The 22377-nt window shown below is 42.6% G+C and overlaps 1 long non-coding RNA gene across 1 annotated transcript in view; it reads left to right on the top strand.

The window, feature by feature from the left end:
* LOC116581275 overlaps positions 1-13928 on the top strand; it is a 232900-nt gene extending 218972 nt beyond the window's left edge. Inside the window, exons 3-4 of the long non-coding RNA XR_004281976.1 lie at positions 1832-2012; positions 13771-13928. This is a non-coding gene — a long non-coding RNA (uncharacterized LOC116581275). The remainder of the gene's footprint in view (positions 1-1831; positions 2013-13770) is intronic.
* The last annotated feature ends 8449 nt before the right edge of the window (positions 13929-22377 follow it).

Raw genomic sequence — 22377 nt, 5'->3', positions numbered from 1 at the left:
AGGCACCAGCATACCCAGGGACCGTAGTTTCGCTTATTAGTTATCACTCTCTACAGTGAGAGTGTGTGTGTGTGTGTGTGTGCGTGTGTGTGTGCGCGCGCGCGCACGCACTAGGATCACATTAAGACCGTTACTTTATGTCTTTTTGGGACCTGGTGGAGAGAACTGCTGATCCGAGCTCTGTCCAAATGTGACTTCTAGCAGCAGAAGGCCACGTCTGAAGGGTGACCCCAGTCCTCTGTTAAAGTGCCTGCTTGAGAAAGCTCAGTGCTGCGGAGGGATTTACTGTTTGTCCTAGCCAACACCTGACATAGGTCCCTGACCTTTCTTCCTTAGGCAGTCTACCAAAAAGGTCTTATAATTGCGAATATGTATCTCTTAAAATTCAAGTGTTTTCCTTAAGGACCTGAGAGGCTTTCATTTTGAATGCGGTGATCAGAAGGATAGGACTTCTGTCTCCCAGTCTCTGCAGGAGGAGAGAAACCTGACCTTGATGACTTGCCAGCCAGCAGACACAGCCCTTTGCATTTACCTGACCAGCCCTTTGTAAATTTTCTCTTCTCTAACTCAGCTGAGCCCCCCACTTTCCTCTCACTCACCTTCCCTTTAAAACGCCCAAATCATCTCTGCACAAATGGAGCAGAGTCCCGCTTTTCCCCCTGCTATCAGTAGTTATCAAATAATATAGAAAATTAAATCTGTTTTCACCACTTCAATTAATGTCCAGTTGTGTCTATCCGGGCCTTGGAAAGGCTCTCATAGGGCAGGGTGGATGCATTTCTCTGATGTCTGGTCGCCGGCAGAGGGTCAAGGGAGGTTTCTCTTCTTTCTTTCCTTCCTCCCAAACGAGAGACTGCCCCACCCCCTTGTTGCAGCGCCTGGATATTAAGACAATGGGCATAAAATGGGAATGATAACCATACCTGCTTAACGAAGCTGTCTTGAGGGTTAATTAAGTTAATGGAGCTAATTGACCTGGAGAAACAGAGCATTTCAGACTCCTCACTGTTCCCTTGGAGGCACTATGGATTCCAGTGGTCTCCTAGAAGTCTTACAGCTCTCAGGCCATCCTCTGGGGATGTTAGGGAATGTTCTTGGGGAAGACGAGAGACACAGTGCAGTTATTTTACTGGGTACTTAAGTATATGCCAGGTATGGGTCAGGACACTGTACTTCCTTTACCTTGGGCAGGTCTTCAACAGAACTCCTGTTTATAAAGTAAGGGGTTAAAGGGTTGGCAGTTTGGCCACAAGAATGTATCTCTTCTCCCTCCTTAAATTTCACTGGAGAGGTGGCAAAAAAGGAAGGGAGGGAGGGAAGAAGGTATTATCTTTCAAAGACAAAGAGCACAGGAGAGGAGAGCAGACCATGAGAGATTTAGGTGGATTCTGGGAAGCGGAAAGCAGAAGAGTTGATGAGTGACATCGACAAGAAGAGGTGCGAGCAGAGCAGGCTTTCTGAGGCCCAGGCTACTAGGGAAGGTGGGAATGAGTTAGGATTTAGAAGCTTTATATGGATCTTTGACTCTCCAGGTCCCCTGCCGCTCTCCTGGCACAGTCAGACAACCATTTCTCCTTCCACCCCTCACCCCTGCCACAGAAGTGGGATTTTTGTATTAATCCAGGAGACACGCCCAGGACTCTTGGGCTTAACAAAGACAGCAGACAGTTGAAAAGAGAAGTGAGTCAACCCTAAGGTCCCTCAGCTCCCTTCTCCTCACCCAGACGTTATCTGGAGAAAGTGACAGGTCGATGAGGAAAGATATCAAGGTACTAAAATATTGTGGTTCTCAAATGAATAGGCTGACTCCCTGCCTTCTCGTCCTACACAGAATTTCGTCAGGCAGCTCCCTGCCCTCACATGCATGGAACTCACAACGGCTTCCTAGAGCCTTGATCTTCAGTCTGACCACCACCTCTGTGCAGGAAAGGTCCAGTCTGAAAGAGGAAGACCCAAATATGCGAGAAACAAGGCAAGCACAAGAGAAATCTGTAGTATTTCAATATGTGGAGGTAAATATTAGAAGAATCAGCTCAGGCAGTGGAGAGTGGCTCCCTGGGGAGCAGGTTCAGGAAGAAGGAGGGGTGAAACTGCGGATTTTCATTCTAAGACTTTCAGTACTCTTTGATTTTTTTTCAATGTGTATATTTGGCAAATATAAAATTTAATTTTAGGATAATAATCTTACAAAGAAGAAATGTTACCATTGAATAGAGGAGTAAACTGAGCCTCAGAGGGTAAGGTGAAATGCCCAGGTAAATCAGAGAAGCAGATTCGAGCCCACAAGTGTCCATCTTAGCACAACAGGATGTTCCTGTTTCTCAGGAGCAGTTCCTTGCTTGCTACATAAAAATCAGTTAAAGAAAACCAGCCTCTGACAGATAATATTCTCCTTATGAGCCTCCTATGAGGTCAGTTAGAGGGAGCCGGGTGTGCAGTAAACCCTTCGAGTCCCTCATTAAGGCAATGAGACTGGGGGCCATGGGCTACTCCCTGCATGATTCCAGGCACGATGTGGCCAAGACAGTTATTGCTGCAACTCAATACGGTGGCCCCCGAGGACTGCCCCGGAAGACAGCAAGGAATGAGAAACCCACGGCCTTAAAATACATTATTGATGTCCGACCGCACTGGGGACCGGGGAGTTGGAAGGAGTTCTTTTAGAGCTCGTTTGCTGTTTCTTTCTTTCCTTTCTTTCTTTTTTTAAAAAAAATCTCTTTCCCTTTAAAATAAATAAATAAATAAAATGGGTTCCATGCCGGAAATCCAAATCTCTATAAGCATTACATTGTTTCAAGCATTTAGCAGGGGTTTCTGTAGTTTGGGCTGCCCCGAGAAATGCCAACTGCTTATTGTCTGGGCTGCCATTAAAGTTAGCCATGCAGGGCTGCTCTGAGATGCAGCTCTATGTTTATAAATATAGACAAATTAAGAGGGAGAAAGATCGGAGAACCCAAGTACAGTTGGGACTGATACCGGGGAATCTGAGGATTGGAGGCTTCCATTATCTTTTTTCATGGAAAGCACCCTTAGCCAGGCCAATTTGGAACACTGGAAGTTCTTTTTTCAAAGGCCATGTCCTCTCAGAGGCCTCCTCTGACGGCTCACCTACCCAACAACCACGAGATAGCTTAGGTGGTTAGCTCTCGGCTTCTATGGAAGCCCCCTCTAACTGTTAGCACTAACTGTGTTTAAATGGAATCGTTGGCTTATTTTCCCAGCTTCCTTACCTGATCATAATGTTTGCAAGGGGAGGGACTGTGCCTTTCTTGTGACATAGAATCGCTCATCACCTGGCAGGTTACCTGGCACACAGTGGCCTTAATAATATTTTGTGATAGGCCAAAGGAATGGAATGTTGTAACTCAACACTACATTCTCCCAAGAGATTTTTTTTTTTTTCATTTTTCTAAGTGGTAGGGTCCACCTTCCCATCCTGACTTAGAATAGCTGAAACGTGACATTCACGCAGACCACAGTCTTTTTGCTGTCATTAAAAAAGCAATCCTAGACAATGTACGTGCGTAAAGCATGCAGAATCTAACACATGTTAGAATGACTGACACAGTCGCAATCTGGAGAACAGTCACCACTCCCTGAGTTGATGCCACTGAACCTTTTTTCTGAATGGATCTTATGTGTGTGTGTGTGTGTGTGTGTGTGTGTGACAGTATCCAGTCTCTCAGCTTTCCAAATCTTAAAATTAATCATGAAGTTTCTCTGCCCTGCCTGACTTAATTCTGCATTAAGCTGAGTGTACCAGGACCTCTGTGTTGATATGTCTTTGATCCTGTCCGTTTTCACCAGCCTCAGGTTTCAGCCATTGAGAAGGGAGTTTAATTGTTCTTGTTGACTACCATCTTGTTCCTCTCCTCTTCTCTGTTTTTCCTAAAATAACTAGAACACTAAGTTGTTAAAGCATACAAGTCACAGTGGAGTTTAGCCTAGGCAAAAGGTTGTGAAGCTAACTTTTTCATAGCTGAGATGCCAAAGAAACTAAATAGTGCCCTAACATGGTTGAGGAGAGGAATGGCTGGCTTTCCAGATTGTTGTGAGCCCACAGCTCCTCGTGGCTGCAGTGAGACCAGGACGTAAGAACTGGAAGATGTTTTGGTGGATGTACGTTCCGACCACCTCATTTTATAGTTCAAAGGCTCGCAGACGGGAAGTGAGTCACCCCTAAGTCAAGCAAGTCTCTTTCAGCAATTGGAGAACTAATTTGGGAATGGGAATAATATTTAAAAATATTAATTACTTGTTTTCATCTTTTACCACAAGAATTGTGTTCCCAGAATGCCACTGTACCAATAAAGCCCCAGGGAAAATGAGAAAAAAACCCTTTTTTAACCTCAGAGAAGAATAGGATAAAATTTAAGTGAAATTCTCATAAGACAGGAAGGGTAGAAATCCCTCCTTTTTCTTCTGGCTCCGAACGGGTTCAGCTTCTTAAGAGAGGCTGTTGGGAGACACATGGGTACTTCTCTTCTCTTTCAGGATCAGGCGTGCAGATAGGTTGGGATTTGCGGACTTGACTCCTTCCAAGCTGCCCCTATATTAAAATGGAAACTTCGATATCAAGGTGATAGACAGGTCCATAACAAGACTGCGAGGAAGAGGGGGAGAGACAGACACATAGAGACTCAAATGCCATTCCCAAGTGCTACTGGAGTCCCATGTCGTATCATGAACCAAGAAATTTTCCTGTAAATCAAGATGAAAGAGGAAGAGGGTAGATAAGAGTTTCTTATCTAGGAAGCTTCCAAGGTGAGGAAATGACCGTGCTACCAGGGGCCACTGTGTAGGATTCCTGGAGCTTGGGACCACGCTGAAATCAAGTATATCCAGCCCAGTATGGTCGAGTCAGAATCTGGGTTCTGAAGAAATGAGAAGACAGTCCCCGAATTCAGCAGCCCCAGACTTCTCTGTCAGGTCCTGATCGGTGATTGGTGACCAGTGACCAACCGGGCACAGTGCAGGGGAGCAGAAATACAGAGGCACCCAGGGTCATCTTCTTCCCCTCTCCCTAGTGCCCAGAATCTCTCAGGAATGATCAGGACGAGAGGAAGGAAACTGGGAAGATCACATTATCCTTTAAAAAAAAAAAAAAAAAAAAGGAAGTTAGTTAGTTTGAGTTTCCTATAATAATTGTTTACATTATTTTTTAAAGATTATTTATTTATTTATTTGACAGAGAGAGAGATCACAAGTAGATAGAGAGGCAGGCAGAGAGAGAGGGAAGCAGGCTCCCTGCTGAGCAGAGAGCCCGATGCGGGACTCGATCCCAGGACCCTGAGATCATGACCTGAGCCGAAGGCAGCGGCCCAACCCACTGAGCCACCCAGGCGCCCCTAAGTCCTAGTGTTCTAGACCAGTCTGCCCTATACTTCGCAACCTTCCCTGTACTTAAGAGATCTTACCAAAAGAAAAAAACCATCTGGTACACACAAATGGAAGCATTTGCCACTGATGGACAAGAGGCTGAACTTGGATGGTTTTGGGGAAATTTGGAACTGTCTGACCTCTGAGGCTCAGTTCCATACACTTTTCCCTTGAGCTCAGGCACATCCAAAACTTGATGGGAGGAAGAAGTAGCACAGTCACTGGAACTTGCAAAATTCCAAGAAAATAGTGACATGTGGATGGCAGGAATCACAGTGTTCTCTTTCTTCTCGAACGGAATCCACAGGATGCCAAAAAGACAAATGCATTTTTTTCTCCTCCAAATTATTCCTCCTACAAATGCTAAGTATCTCCATCTGGGAGACATTTAACATTTCAAGCAGCTCTTGCTGATCTGTGGGAGGAGTAGCCACGTATCCACCGCCTCCCCAGAATAACTCCCCTTATTGCTGCAGGAGCTGCCAAGATCCAGCCCAGACAGGAGAGAAACAGTGTGTCTGGGAGGCCCCAAGTTAGACAGCAAGAACAACCGAACCCCTCACCTGAGACCGTCCACGCTTCTGTCTTCAGAGGTGTGTTTCGATGAGGCAGAGTGCAAATGTCATTGCCTCACTCTCCCGGAAGGATGGGATTTCAGAAAGAATTTCATCCGTGACGTTCCCCCAGATGACAGTCTCATGTTTCTTCTGACACCTTAAGTTCATTCAGATACTTACAGGAAATCACATACATTTCCTGATAGGCTGAGTGAAAACACGACTCATAAAAGATGGCAGTGATGGGAATATCTGAGTTCTGAGTAAGATCCAAGAACTTGTCTTCACCACTACCCCTTCTGCTCTGCTTCAATTTGCCAAGTCCAGCCATGGGGGAATGAACACCAGACTAACATCTCCAGGCCACGAATCCTGCACTTATCCATTTGCCCACTCTCTGTTTGTTATCTACAGTGCGGTGGTAGCTAAGAGGGAGCCAAGCGTGGAGGAGGGTTCTATCATCACAGGGTACATCTGTTAATGGGGAAGGTGTGTAAAATATGCCCACACTGGGACGCTTGGCTGGCTCAGTCAGTTAAGTGTCCAACTCTTGATTTCAGCTCAGGTTGTGATCGCAGGGTCATGAGATCAAGCCCTGTGTTGGGCTCTGTGCTGGACATGGAACCTGCTTAAGATTCTCTCTGTCACTCTCCCCCTCCCAACTCACCTGTGTGCAAAATAAACTCTCTCAAAATAAACAAAATAAAATATATCCACAGGAATCACTAGACAGGTAGAATGGTATGGGAAGTCCTGATAAAGGATTGTAGGAACTGGAAGAAGTCATTGCTAGCTGAGAAGCCAGGGAGTCTTTATGGCGTCCGTGGCATTTGTCCTAAGACCTTTAAGGAAGATTAGAATTTAAATGTGTAGAAATTGGTTGAGTAAAGGACATCTCAGGTGCATAGAACAGTTTGAACAAAGGCAGTTCAGGTCATAAAGGTGTCCTAAGCTGGATTTCATTTACTCCTTCCTGCCTTCCTTCATTCAGTGGAAGTGTCCTATCCTCAGCCCGGAGTACGCCCAGGGTCAGAGAGCTAGGACCCGGGCATATTAAGATGCATAAAACACGACAAGAGTTGGACCTAGTGGGTGAATCAGAGAAGGTGAGGAGAAAGTGCAGTGTAGGACAGCAAGAGCAAAAAGCGAAAGACCACAGGAGACTGGAAGAACAGAGGCGGGCACTTGCCTCTGGTGGAAAAGGCCAGGAAAGACTTCCTCCTGGGGAGGGAAGCAGAACCAAACACCAAAGATGGAAGGAGAGTACGTTTCAAGGAGTGCTTGGCTCGGGCACAGGCTCTGCAGTCAGACTAGGGGGCAGCATGCCAGGTGGGTAGGTGGCGAGAGAGTGGAACCTGACCAAGGTGTTTGCATTTTCTTAGCACATCCATTCCTCTATTTATGCCAGTGCCGTGGAAACAGCAAGGTTGTTGATTCACACCACTGCCGGGAGTCCCGCTGGCAGCCGGTGACAGGTGCGAAGGTCTAGTTCTGCAAACATGCAAAGCTACAGTCTACCCTCTTGTTTGTCGGTATTCCCTTCCCATTTTATGCTGTTGGTTCTCTTTCCTCCATGTGTGGTTCTCAGTCGCCAGTGACTTCATTGAGAACAGGAAGGAAGCCCTCGGAGCAGCCAGCACAGGGCTGAGCCACATAGTAGATGTTCAGTGTGTACCTGATGGCATACTGGGCTTGGGGCGTGCATGTGTGTGTGTGCGCGCGTGTGTCGCTGAAGGCGTGCTACGTGTGTGAGTCTCTGTGGGCTGAAATACAGGCTGGTTCTTATACTTGACAGATTAAAATATTTCTCCAGCTTTTATCATCATTGCTGATGCTTTCTTTATATATGCGATTCTTTGTTCTCTCCTGTAGGAATGATACTTTATTGTCCAGGAAGATAATCTTCTGAAAGAGAGACATTTTCAGGCATGTGTTTATATGTGGTCCACATCAGTGACTGGCCACCTGAACACCTGTCACCAGATGGTTTAAAAAAAAACTATATATATATATATATATATATGTGTGTGTGTGTGTGTGTGTATATGTATGTATGTATGTATGTATATATCTCTCTTTTAAGTTGTGGGGGAATTGTGGTATTTGGTAAGTCCCTGTGTATCATTTAAAGGAGAGAAAGTATGACTTTGTACTAAATGATTAAAAGTATTCTTGAGTATTAAAGAGAAAGAAAAGTTAAAAATAAGGCATCTGGTGTTGCTGTTAATATGATGCTATATCTTTGTTTTCTTCTCTGGATGTGGATGTCAGTGTGTGCTTTCGAAAATTAGGATTGGATGCTTAGATACTGACTTCCAGGATGCATTTTAAAATGATATAAATAGCATGTAGACTTTAAATCCAATTATGTGAACATAATTTTTAGAAGCTGCATAGTCTGACAACCCAAGTCTTGGGGGGAGAATGGGCATTTATCCAAATATGCCACAAATAAATATGGAATTTCTGCTTTGGTAAGCTGCAAAGGAGATGCTCTTAGGAAAGAGTAGATGGTAGGGGATTTGACCTGGAGATCAGGCAAAGCTTCCACAAGAGGCTGAGGACTGTTTCAAATCTAAATGATAATTCCAAGCTATCACCAGGCAGGGATGGGACAGAGATGACCCAAGAAGGGATTCTGCGCCAAATCCCGCCAAAGGGTCTTCCCAACAGAAGACCCTTTGGGGGATTTCTGTTTTCTACCTGATTTTCACTACTATTTGTGGGTCTTTACATTGCTTCTGGCCATCTTATTGAACTTTTTGGACTTCTGATTATTTTCCAGTTGACTTGACTGTGTTTTCTAGAGCTACGGTCTTTATCACTTGTGACTAGTCCTGATAGCAGTGGTGATTTCAACCTTTGCCATGTGTCAGGCCCCATGCTAAGGGCTCTGTCTGTGACTGCTTGTGGAATCCTCACTGTCCTTTATGGGGCAGGTTCACTGCTCTCAGACACAGGAAACCAACGGTCATACCAGCCAAGTATTTACCACAGTTGCTAGTAAACAATGCAGCTGGGATCCAGACCCAAGTCTAACCCCAGTGTGTGTGTGTTTGGGTGTGCGCGCGCGTGCACGTGCATGTGTGCAATCTGGCATTAAGCCAACCTTTAAAAAATTTTTTAACCTTTTTAAAAATTTATATTTGATTCTGTACCCTTATATGAAAAGTCAAAGCATTCAGGAATTTCTATTTTATTAAATAGGGAATTATATTTTTATTGTGGAAAGAATGCATAACCTGAGAGCTACCTTCTTAACAAATTTCTAAGTGTCCAATACCATGCTGTTATCTGTAGGCACCCTGTGGTCCTGCAAATCTCCAGAACACATTCACCTCGTGAAACTGAAGCTCTAGGAGTTGAATAGCAGCTCGCTGTTCCCTCCTCCCCACAGCCCCTAGCAGTCCACATTCTGCTCTCCCTCTTTATGAGTGGGACTCTTTCAGATGCCTCATATGAGTGGAACCGTGCAGTGTTGGCCTTCTGTGCCCGGCTTATTTTGCTTACCATGACCTCAATGTTCATGCATGTTGTTGCATGTGGCAGGATTTCCTTTTTTCCTTTTTTTTTTAAGGCTGAATAATATTCTGTTTCATATATATATATAATTTTCTTCATCTATTTGTTAGCTCTTGGACATTTAGATTGTTTCCATATCTTGGCTTTTGTGAATTCTGCTGTAATGACATGACAGTGCGTAGATCTCTTTGAGATCCTGATTTCGGTTCTTTTGGATAAACACTCAGAAGTTGGATTGCTGGATCATAGGTAATTCTGCCTGTAATTTTTTTGAGAAACCTCTGTTTTCCACGGTGGTTGCACCAATTTACATTCCCAGCAATGTGCACCAGCTTAGGGTTTCTTCACATCCTGGCCAACACTTGTCTTTTGTCTCTTCGGTAATAGCCATCTAACAGATGAGATGTGATGGCTCATTGTCATTTTGATACATAACCTAATATTTTGGGTTTTTCACTTGTCTTTTTAAATATCTAAAGCATTGAAAAGCAGGGACCTTTGTTTTTTGTTTTTGTTTTTTAAAACTTATTATTTGGGGGGGCACCTGGGTGGCTCAGTCATTTAAGGGGCAGCCTTCAGCTTGGGTTGTGGTCCTGGGGTTCTGGGATCGAGCCCCCCCACCCTGTGTGGGGCTCCCTGCTCAGCAGGGAGCCCGCTTCTCCCTCTGTCTGCTGCTCCCCTTGCTTGTGCCTTCTATCAAGTAAATAAATAAATTAATTAAATGTATTATTTTTTTATTTTTTAAAAATATTTAATTTATTTAAGAGAGAAAGAACATAAGCAAAGGGAGATAGAGAAGCAGGGAGCCCACTGCAGGGGAAGTGATGCTCCATCGAGGGACCCTAAGATCATGACCTGAGCCAAAGGCAGATGCTTAACTGACTGAGCCTCCAAGGGGCCCCAGGACCTTTGTTTTGCCAGGACTTCAGTGGGAGCGTTTCTGGGTCTAGTAGGTGGGTAAAGCATCAGCTGTTGAGATGTGAGAGCCGTTCTTTACAAGATTAGCAAAGTAGTTCTTTATTCCAAGATGAGTCAGTCAGAGATGAATACACAATTTTGTCAAAAACCTTGAGGTATTTGATTATGGTCTTTCCTCTTTGACCCACTGGGTGTGATGAATTACGTTAATAGAGTTTTGAATATTAAATAACTCCTAATAGTAAATCATCCTTGGTTTCCTGGAGTAAAACCTACTGGGTCATGGTAAATTATCCTTCCCAAGCTCAGCTGAGTTGCCCTTGCTGGTATTTTATTTAGCGTGTTTATATCTATATCAATAAGTAAGATCGGACTGGAGCGTCCTCTTTCTTCGGCTACAGTTATTAGGTCTGAGCAGACTCATGCCAGCCCTTATGCTAGCCCCACTAAAGAAATTAGGACACATTTTCTCTTCTTATTTCTTCCTAACCTAACATGGGACTTACTTATTATTAAAATGTTGAAATACTTAACACTTAGAATAACTTAGGCCAAGTATCTTCCACAGAGGTGATTTTTTATATGACTTACTCCAATTTCTATCAAAGTTATACTTGCATTTCTGAGTCATTTTTTTATCGTTTATATTTTCCCGGAAGACCTGTCAATATCATTAAAAATTTCAAATTTATTTGGTATACAATTATGTATTTATTTTACATTGCATTATCTTCTAATTTATTGATTTGTAGTTTTTTTAATTCTATTAATTCTCCTTTGTGTTGTGAGGCCAACTAAAGCACGGGTCAGGAGTGAGTCCTGGGTAGGGCGGCAGGATTTTTTTTTTTTTTTTTAGATTTTATTTATGTATTTGACAGAGAGCGATCACAAGTAGGCAGAGAGGCAGGCAGAAAGAGAGGAGGAAGCAGGCACCCTGCTGAGCAGAGAGCCTGATGTGGGACTCGATCCCAGGACCCTGAGATCATGACCTGAGCCGAAGGCAGCGGCCCAACCCACTGAGCCACCCAGGTGCCCCAGGGCGGCAGGATTTTGATCCCTCCTCTGCTGCGTGCTCTTCGGTTCATCAGTTCTCCTCAATTTCTTCATTTGTAAAATGAAGATAATAACAGTACCCTCCTTATATCTTTGTTAATGAAACCACTGTCAGGCACAAAACTAACAGTATTTGCTATTATTCTGTTTTCTCATCTTTTTTTTTTTTAATATTTCTGTTGACAAAATAGCATTCAGGTTTATGTAGTCACTATACAGGTTATTTGTTTTCTTAAATTATTGAGTTTTTAAAAATCTCCCCTTCATGTCTTTCTTACACTTTTCTCCGTTTTCACTTGCTGCCTTTGAAAAAAAAGTTAATGTGCTTTCCTTCGTTCATTTCTTTTCATCATTTCTGGCTTAATAAAATTTCAGGCTAAACTCTTAGACCATCACATTTTTGTATTCTGTTTTCTCAGATAAGTTATTTCTAAATAATCTATAACCAGTGTTTTAATTTTCTCTTTAACCAACATGTTATTTGGCAAGGAGGTTTTTAATTTGTAAAGGCTTGGACCTTTCTAGTTTTTGTTCCTTTATTTAGATTTTTAAAGAGTGCTTTCCATTATATATGCCCAGAAAACTGTGATTTTTTTCTATATTTTGTATACTCTGCTGTGTTTTCTATATATGCCCAGAGAACGTGACCTAAATTACCACTTTTTGTTTTGAGTACGTGTGACTAAATATTATATAAATTTAGGAAATTGTATTAATTGATCTCTTGAAAGAAGTTTCATCATCTTCTTGGCATAATATTTAAAAGTCTGTTCAATCAATATCATATTATTGAGATCCCTTACATCCTTATTTATTTTGGTCCACTTAATCTGTCGAGAACTCTGAGTGTTAAAATCTCCCGGCACCAAAGTGTTTATATCATCTGCCCCTTGCATTGCTAGTAATTTAGCTCTAGGTATTTAACGATTTCAGTAAGTAAACATTTATGACTCTTGGTCTGCCTTGTGCATTGCGTATTTATCAGAGTAAAATAATCTGTTCTATTTTAAGATATTTTACTTGAATCCTACAGTGCCTGACATTCGTTTTGCAGTCCCTGGCTTAACTTTTGTTTGCAGTAGACAGGCACCTCTTTGCTTATTCTTTTGCATTTAACCCAAATAAGTGATTTTATTTTAGGTCTGGCCAATGTAAACAGAATAAGGCTGGTTTCAAAGTTTTGACCCAATCTCAGAGTCTCTGACTTTTCCTTAGGGAGCTTAAAAAATTTGCATTTGTTGTCATAACATGTTTGCTTGGGTTTATTTCTCTGATTTGTTTTCTAGTTTCCTCAGTTTTATTAACTGTTCCCCCATCCTCCCCACACCTTTTTTTTTTTTTTTTTAACTATAAGTGGCATAATAATGAAGTAGTTAAAAATGAGTCTGGATCAACCACCAGCTCTCTAATTAGCTGTGGGCATTGTGTCCGGTAACCGAGAGTACAATTTGAGGTTTACAGATTACCTGGAGTGCATCCAGACAAGTGTGGTCCCAGTAAAAGTTGCAGCGTTTTGCTACATGAGGAACAGATGAGGAAGTGAGATTGGGGGAAAAGTTGAAGTGGTGATTGCTCTGGGGAGAGAAGACAGAGAAAGCCAGGAGACAGAGACAGAGATTCGAGTGATTTTATAGAACTTCTGGATCAGAATTCTAAACAATATGTAGGTCTCGGGAAGTCAGAGCTATGGAAGAAATTCCAAGATTGGACTTTGTTCCCCCATGAAGTCACGAGTTCACAGTCATTAGAGATGTACAAGAAAAAAAAAAAACTGGACAACATCAGAATGCACTTTAGCTGATGCATATTTTGAGCAGAGGCTGCAACTCGTTCAGATTGTTCAAAACCCTGAAGATCTTTAATTACTTGGAAAAGAGTGACAAGATTCTAGTCTCTTTTAACTTTGTAGTCTTTTGAACTTCTTAGATGAGAGTTCTGATTTTGATTCTATAGAATAGCTTTCAAAACAAAGTCCCATGCCCAAACATCCCATATGGATGTGTGGTTTGTATGAAGATTTATCTCTGTACGTATCTACACAGACAGGGTTCTTAACCCCAGCAAAATATTAGAATTGGCTGGGGTGCTTAAAGAACACCAATGTCTAGTTCTTATTCAGGGTGTTTTGATTTAACCTTTCTGGGTTAGAGCCCAGAGAGTGTTTTGTTTTTTGACACTTTCCTCAGGTGATTCTAATCTACAACCAAGTTAAGAAACATCGGGCATTGAGAAGGTTACCATGGAGTTCCCATTGGGCAAACATGGCAGACATTTTTACATTTCAGGCCACAGCCCCCTGTTTTGGTTGGAATTTCTCACCTCTGTCTTTCTATCCAGGCAGCTTTGGAGGTATTGACCCGTGGATCTGGGTCGAACAGGACTCTCAGACTTCAGCCTCACGTTCCCTAGGACTTTGCAGGAGGCTTCCTTGTTTCAGCTGGATTTGAACCTGGAGAAGCTGGGAGTTCACCTGCATCCTAAGAATGAAGCTTGCACAGAGAAAGGTAGGGTTGCAATATGGACAGAAACTGAGCCTTGAGTTCTGTCACACTGTGGTCGTTTCACAGATTAGGAACCTGAGGCTAGGTGAGACTTGTTTACTTGTCCCAAATGTCGAGGAGATAGGGTTTAACTCCATGAAGGTCAGATTTCAAAAGGGAAGCAATTTCTGCTATAAGACCCCATCACAACAAGCAAACGTGGCATCTCCTCTAAGTGTGAGAAAGGACAAATGTGGAAACTAGCAGGTCTGAGCTTGAGTCCATCAAGGAGATATTTTGCTCTTTTGGCAATGCCTGTGTTTGATGGGATAAACACTCATACTTTTGTGTCTTGGGATAATTTACAGGTTTTGTCTGCTTGGTTTTTGCTCACTATCTACCGACAGAGTAATAACTCTTTCAAAAATGCTGATGAGTGTCTCTGCAATTGTCCTTTCTTGGAGTTTTTCTTTGGGTATATTCTTGCTGGTTCCCCAGATACAAGTGCATAGCAGAGAGAGGGGAAGTTATGGAATGCACTGGAAAGATAGGGAAGAGAGGACAAGGAAACTATCAAATGTGGACCGTGGTGTTTTAGGATGGTGTGTTTTATATTTTTTAGAAGAGCTTCCCTGAGCCATTCTAGCAGAGTCTAAGAAACCCTGGCAGATCTATTTGGGCTGGGGGATCTAGGACATAGGAACAAGGTGTACTAAACCCTTACTGTGTAAGTGACAGGAATGGGATTTGATTTTCAAACACAGGTGCTTTGTTACACTCCACGCCTGCAAAGCACTTCTAAATCCATACTGTTCCGCTTTGCTGATAACCAGAGTCATTATGAATTTTAAGACGATGAGAGTTATCTTGAAGGTTATCAAGATTTTCTGTTCTTTGGGTGATGTTTATCAGGCTAACCTTGGAACTGCTCAGAAATGGCAGAGCTGTTCTCTAAGGTGGGAAGCTGTGAGTGTGGCCTGAATATTTCTTAAAAAAGAAGGAGGGGTGTCTGGGTGGCTCAGTTGGTTGAGCAGCTGACTCTTGGTTTCAGCTCAGGTCATGATCTCAGGGGTAACGGGATCGAGCCCTGGGGTCAGGCTGTGTGCTCAGGATGGAATCTGCTTGTCCCTCTCCCTCTGCTCTCCCGTGCTTCCTCTCTAAATAAGTAAATAAATAAAATCATTTTTTTTTTTTAAAAAAAAAGGGAGGAAGCAAAACAAACAAAAAAAATCAGATTCCAAGGACTTCCTCTTCATTCGGACTCAGAGTATTTAATTCCAACAAAGAATCAGTTGGGAAGGGACATATTCATATTCTGTCCCAGCAAGCGTTTTAGTGGACTCACCTGGTATCCTACAGTGATAGCACCCAACTGTGACAATCCTAAGCATGGCCTTCTTCAGAGCATTTGTGATTAAAAGCCCAAGAAGCAATTGGAAGCAATAACATGGCATACTTTACAAACCAACTTAATTAAGCTTGACTAGCCATGGGAAACTCCATTCACCTAGCTGGTCAGTGGGATATCATGGTTAACCAAGGGAGAGGCCAAATTAGGCCCAGACCCGGAGGCTGTCTCAATTTCCAGCAGTGAGACTGCTCACCTTTTCTCATCTAATTGCAGCCATCAGTTTAATCCTTAAAGAATTATGTCCAATTGGTTTCCGTCTGTCTGCATTTGTAAATGTCATTCTGCCCAGCGTGTGTTGTAAAGATTAGCTGTGCTTCATCGTTTTGTTAGCATGAATCAATAATGTGGGTTTCTTGGCTCGCTGAATTTTTAAAGTCATCTGTGAATCAATGTAAGCTATTTGTGCAGCACCCCTTCTAACATGCTAATTTGATATCATTGGATAAAATGCCTCGTTTGGGGAGACAGTTATTGAAAATTTTAAGATTAACTTTAAGGTTAGCTTAACTGTAGAGGAGACGTGCTATGTTATGTCCTTTTGCTGATACACGTTCATGGATTCCGTTCTGGGACAAGGGGTAAAGTGAAATGATCAAAATTTTGCCCAGAAGCATGGTCCAAGAAAATGCCAAACAGAGACCCCTCCCAGAAGCTTTGTGATGGGCCCTTAAAAATATCCACCAGAGGTTCAGAAATGCCTCACTCTTGGAAGTGTAGCAGTAGTGCTGAAATTACATCCTATGAAGAAAACAAGGGGGGTATAATGCATTTCCTGGAAATTGTACCATAAAAGAGGTCCATCTTTCTTCAAAGTAGGTGACAGGCAAGCAGTACTTATGTGGTAATCCCATAAGGCTGTTCAATAATTTTTTCCTTTGCAGAAAGTTCACAGTTAGCTTACATGATGCTTTGATAAAGCCAAACCCTTCCTAAGCCTATAGAAATGGGTGTTGATACAATGCTGTTATTAATCACTAAAAGATGCCCTATAAAAATATTTGACTTTATTAGTTATAAAAGACAACAGTTTAATTTATCAAATTAGCAAATACTGAAAACCTATTAAAGCTGCTGAGGATGAGATAATTTACTGCTGGGAGGTGTGTAAATTATTGCAGTCTTTCCGAAAAGCTATTTCAAAAAAGTATCTGAAGGTTTAACATCATCTTACCCTTTAAACCTAATAAATCCAGTTTTAGTGAATATTCAAGTTTATAGGCGAACATCTATGCTTAAATATGTTTATCACTGTGTTAATCCAAATAAAAACGGTGGCAACAACCCAAACATCTAACAAAATGAGTGATTGAAATAATTATAATCTCTCCCTTTGATAAACTATCCCAAATTCATAAAAAGGAGCTCTGCAAAGAATTTGTAATTTCCTAGAGAAATCTTTAAGTTTAATATTAGAGGACAAAACCAAGATGTAAAGTCATACGTGTGACACCATCTCAGTATGTCAAAAGTACATAGCATTTTGGAAAAGGTGCTTATAAGTTAACACACTGGGATGTTAAGAGTCTTTCATTCGATAAATAGGTGTTTGTCAGGGACTACTTTTTCAGAAGCTGTTCTAGAACTGGAGATTATAGTGGTACTAGATAAGTTCCTGCCCTCGTGAAGCTTGCATTTTAGTAGGAGACATAGCAGGAAAAAAAAAAAAATCAAGACACTGTCTGGAAACAGTGAAGAGTTACAAGAGGTAAACTATGGCAGTGCACTGGAATGGTGTCAGCAATGAGGGACAGGGTGGAGGGCTTCAGACCAAACATCATGGAAGCCTCTAGGCTGTGATAGTTAAGCTGATGAAGACAGGGAGGGACCACTGTGATAATCAGGTCAACGAGTGTGCCAGCTAGAGGAAAGAGCAAGTGCAAAGGCAAGGACAGTTGGGGGTGTTCTAGAAATACAAAGAACAACTGCTGGAGATACTGTGTGAAGAGGCACAGTCCAAAGTAAGCAGATCTTGGAGGATAGAGTAAGGCGTTTAAATCTCATTTACATGTAATGGGAAGCCTTGGAGGCCTCTGAGCTAGGGAGTGACCTAATATAATCAACATTTTAAAAACACCCAGATGCCTTTGGAAATATAATGTAGGGGTCAAGAGAGAAAACGGAGGAAGCAGGTAAGTGGCTTTTTCATGTTCCCTTTGATTCAGCAAACCTACTTCTGGTAGTTTATCATCTGGATATAATTGCATATACAAAAATACTACATTAAAAGATTACTGCATGATCGTTTGTGATAGCAAACCCAGCTGTCAAAGGATAGGTTGATGGACTACGTTCTGTTACAGCCATATAATGGACTACTAAGCAACTATGTAAAGAACAAAGAAGCTCTCTCCAAGTATTCATATGAAAATATCTCTAAAGGTATGGTAAAGTGAGAGGAGAACAGGATGTATCGTGCGCTAACATATAAATGCTAAAATGTGGTTACCTGTGAAAAATAGGGATAGGAATGAGCCAACGAAAACACTAAGGGTATACATATTTTGATATAATTTGTTGTTCAAACATGTGTCCCATCTATTCAGACAACATTAAGATAGAATGTGGGGATTTCAGCAATCCAGGGGAGGGATAAGGGAGATGCTAAAATAGTGACATTGTAGCCAGGGAGAGGTTGGTGGAATTGGGATATGTTTGGTAGACTCTGTCTATGGAATTTGCCTGGGGGTTTGGTTGTGAGCTGTGAGGAGAAATCAAAGATGGTCCCTAAGATTTTGTTTTGAGAAATGGGGTGGTTGTGATAATTCCTGAATTGAGGAGAACTGGAGTAAAAGGTAGTTTTGGAAGGAAAATCAGAAATTCTGATTTTTAAACTTAGGTTTGAGATGATAGAGATGTCCAGGTAGAAATTGGGGAGGCAATTGAATGTTAAGAATCCTGAGGTCAAGCTAGACATTGGATCTGGAGATATAAACTTAGGAGACATCAATATATAGATGGTTTTTAAAGCCACAGAGTTAGATGAGATTACTTCCTGGCTGAGGAGTGTACCTGGAGAGTGTACTTGCCAGGGCTGAGCCCTGTGACACTTACTATTTCAAGTCAAGTGGAAGAGAAAGATCCCGTAAAGGAGACTGAGAATCCGAGCTCTGGAGTTAGGAGGCAAATTGGTATTTTTGTAGTGACACCACAGTCCAGAGGAAACATTAAGTATTCCAAATTGATAGTACTTATCTATGTCACATGTTGCTGGGGCAATAAAGCAAGAATTTAGAGAAGTGACCATAAGATCTGTCAGTGTGATGGCCATTCCTGATTTAGGGTAGGGCCATGATGCGGATGAGTGTTCTGGAAAAGATGTAAGATGGGAGGTAAAGAAGTGGTAAGGGTGACTGAAACCACTCTTTTAAAGAGTGTCCTTAGCTTGTTTGTTCAAAAAGGAACAAAGGGATGAGGAAATGTCCAGAGAAATGTGATGGTCAAGGGCTTTGGCTTCTTTTTCTGTTAGATGAGGAATATTGGGATATACTGGTATGAGACTGGGAATGGTGCAGTAGACAAGAAGCTGATCGTGTAGCAAAGGGGATGATAACTCAAGGACTCCAGACACCGAAAAAACATCTCCAGATTAGAGGAGACAGGATCTAGAGCCAAGTGGTTGGGTTGACCTGTGAAGGAACCCAGCTCTTCTCCATTGCCAGTGTGGTTCCCACTGGAGGTTAGGCTAATGGATTGTTATTGCCTCCGTTCTCCTCATCTGAAAAATGGGGAATCTCTGGTACATACCTCATGAGATAAGATAAGTAAGAATGCCTGCTAAGTGGCATACTTTTGGTAAATAGTCGTCTTTTTTGTTATTTTATTCTGTATGTTTTTCAAATATTCATATTAAGCACCTGCTACAGTAATGTAGAAATTTATTTTAGTGTTCTGTCTTCTATTTCTTGGTCAGTATGAATAATAGAAATGTAAAAGTGACCCAGACACTCTTAGCACGGGGAGACTTTTTCAGCACCAAGGACAGCAAACTAAATAATAACCAGTTCATAAGATTGCAGCACAGGATTGCTTAGGGGCCAGTGACTATTACAAATACATACAGGGTAGGGGAGGAATAGGAAGGAAGCAAACCTTAGATTGAGCCCTGCGGGAAATCCCACTTCCCACTTGCAGAGAACAAGGCTGGGCTTTTTCTTTGTGGTGTTTCTGCCATTTGCACATAGTGCTGGCATTGTATGAAGCTCTGCTCCCTATCTCTCGGGAACCCAGTGTGTTTGTGCCTGTTTAGAGAAAAGTGAAGGAGAGCAGGGAAATCAGAATCCGTGTTTCAGAGGCAAGCTTACAGGACACCTGCAATGCTGGGAGAATGGCAGATTACACTGGGATGCGACGTGGGCCTGAGTTCCGAATATGTTGACTTTATCTTTTAATAATGCATTTCATTAGGAACAGGGGCTATTGATGTACTCGGCAAATAAAATGCTTTCTTCACAGGCTGCCTCACTCTTCAGTAGTTGCTAAAGCAGAGGGAAAAGAAGCAATGCATGCTGTTTCTCTTATTAAAACTTGCCCATCCATGGCTCTAGGGAAGGGAAGGGAACCAAATTTCACCAGACTCCTGTTTTGAACCAGACTTTTCACATAGCTGAGATCATTTAATCCTCTCAAATATCATTAAGGTAGGCATCAACCCTATCAGTACAAGGGAGAGCTCTCTGAGAAGTTTCGTAACTTACTGGAAGTCACAGAGCTCATGAGTAGCTGGTTGACGTCAGGGCTTTCTTTCTGTGTTTACTACCTGTTCCTCTGAACCAGGGCTTCTCAAACTCAATGCTACTGACATTTTGTGTGGGGTGGTGTGTGTGTGTGTGTGTGTGTGTGTGTGTGTGTGTGTGTATGTGTATGTGTGTGTGTTGGAAAGGAGACTGCCCACTGTTCTGTGCATTGTAAGATACTTAGCATTATTCCAGGTGCAATAGCCTTCCCCACCACCTCCCCACCCCCCGGCTTGTGATAACCAGAAACATCTCCAGAAATTACCAAATGTCTCCTGGGAAGCCACCTTTCCCCAGACTGAGAAGCACTGATCTACATGATGCTGCCCAGACATTGTCTCTACAGCTCAAAGCCTAGCTGCAGCTTTCTAGATTCTGGGCATAGATCATATTGGTATGTGCTATGTTCATTTTCTGATACACCCACTCCTTCGGCTGCCCACCGGTATTTTCTGAGTGTCTACTCTAAAGCCAGGCGCGTTGCTAGGTACTGAGGTAAGAAGATGAATGGATCAAGCTTCCCTTCCCTCAGGGCATGCATTCTGATGAACCGTAGCCACTCTGGGAGTGCAGTGCCAGTTGCTGCTCAGAGAAGAGACAGTGTAGGGATCAAGTCTTGAAGAAAGAAGAATCTACTAGGTATTCACAGTCCATGGGCTGACTTAAAAGATAACCTTATCTTCTGGGGTTTTGCTTTTGGGTTATTCTGAGTTTCTAGTGAGTGAAACCTTAGTGACCCAGCTGACAGGATTTGTTTTTAAATATTTTATTTTGATATACATAGAGCAAAGGACACATTTCATATGTGCAAAGCTTGGTGAAATCTTACATATATTCCTACTTGTGTACCCGCCACCATTCAGGGTCAAGATACAGAATATTTCTGTCATTTCAGAAGTTACTTTCTTGCCTCTTAGTCAGTAGAAGCTCCTGCAACAATAAACACTCTACAGTTTCTATCACCATAGATTAGTTTTGCCTGTTCTTGAACTTCATTTAAGTAGAATCATTGCAAGATGTTTTCTTTGGTATCTGTCTTACTTATCTCATCAACACATGGTGAGATTTAACCATACTGTGGCATGTGGTGGTGTTTCATTCTTTTTTATCACCATATAAAATTCCACAAAGCAAATATTGTCATGGTTTTTTTAATCCATTTTCCTACTGATGAACGTTTAGGTTGGTTTTCAGTTTTGCCCGTTATTAGTAAAGCTGTCACACACATTGCTGGGCCATAGGGTAGGTTAACGTTTAACCTTAGGAGATACTGCCTGGCTTATTTCTGAAGAGGCTCCCCCAGTGTACACCCCCACCTAGCAGCTCTTCAGAGTTCTGGTTGCTCTCGGGTGTCTTCAGGCATCAAAGATAGTGTGATATGTAACTAAGGCAGGTGCTTTAACCCTAAGGTTGTGGGCAGCAGGGGATGAGTTGGAGAAAAGGACAATACCACTTTTCTCCCACAGGCTTAACCTCTGTCACAATCCCCACACCTGGCCCCCTAAGTCTCTGGAAGAGAGACTTAGTGGGTCAGGCCTAGTAGTGGAGAGCTGGCTGAAACAGTTTCTCCAGCCCTGAGCAGCTGGTGAGTAATAGCTGGCCTTATGGAGTTAAAGAGAGAAATCAGAGTGAGAATATCCACCAGTCTGAGTTCTTTCCTGCCTGTGAGAGACTCACATCAGAGGCTGGTTATCTCGTGCAGCAGAGACACAAAGCTCTTCAAGGCACCATGGTGTCATACAGAGAGCTCTGGGATCCTGTCTCTGCTCTGTTATGGGACCAAGGAGACCCAGCCTAAATTCTCTGAGGTCATTTCCAAACTTACAGTACTGCCTTGCCCACCCCTCCCCCCGAGGGTTGCTGAGTGACCAAGTGATAATTTATACATGAAGAATAATGTACGCCTGAAGAAGTGACTGGTTTTCCAGGGTTGTAATGTGGCCACCTTGCTGTCGGTCCCAGGGATTGGGAGCCAGGGGAAGGCTACGTGCAGTGGTGGAGAGCATGTAGGGCTAATAGTAGCCTCCTCAGTCACTCACCACTGGAGGGTCTGGATGACTCACTTCACTTCTCTGGTTCCGGGTGTTCCTGTCTGTGAAATCATGCCTTGGACCTGGTCATGTCTGGTGGCATTCCACTGGAGCCACTGGGAGAGCGGGAATGTAAATGACCTCAAATCAGTCCTCATTGTTTGCTCGGACCCCGTTCGAGAGAACTACTATGTTGGCTAATTTTTACTGAGTTCCCGGAACTGTCCTAAGCACTGTATATGCTTCATATTGTATATTTCTCACAACCAACCGCATGAGAAAGACGTCATTGTT

The sequence above is a fragment of the Mustela erminea genome, chromosome 20 (assembly GCF_009829155.1).
Source record: "Mustela erminea isolate mMusErm1 chromosome 20, mMusErm1.Pri, whole genome shotgun sequence".
NCBI lineage: Eukaryota > Metazoa > Chordata > Mammalia > Carnivora > Mustelidae > Mustela > Mustela erminea.
The sequence above is the reverse complement of the archived record's forward strand: the minus strand, read 5'-3'. Positions and strand labels throughout refer to the sequence as shown.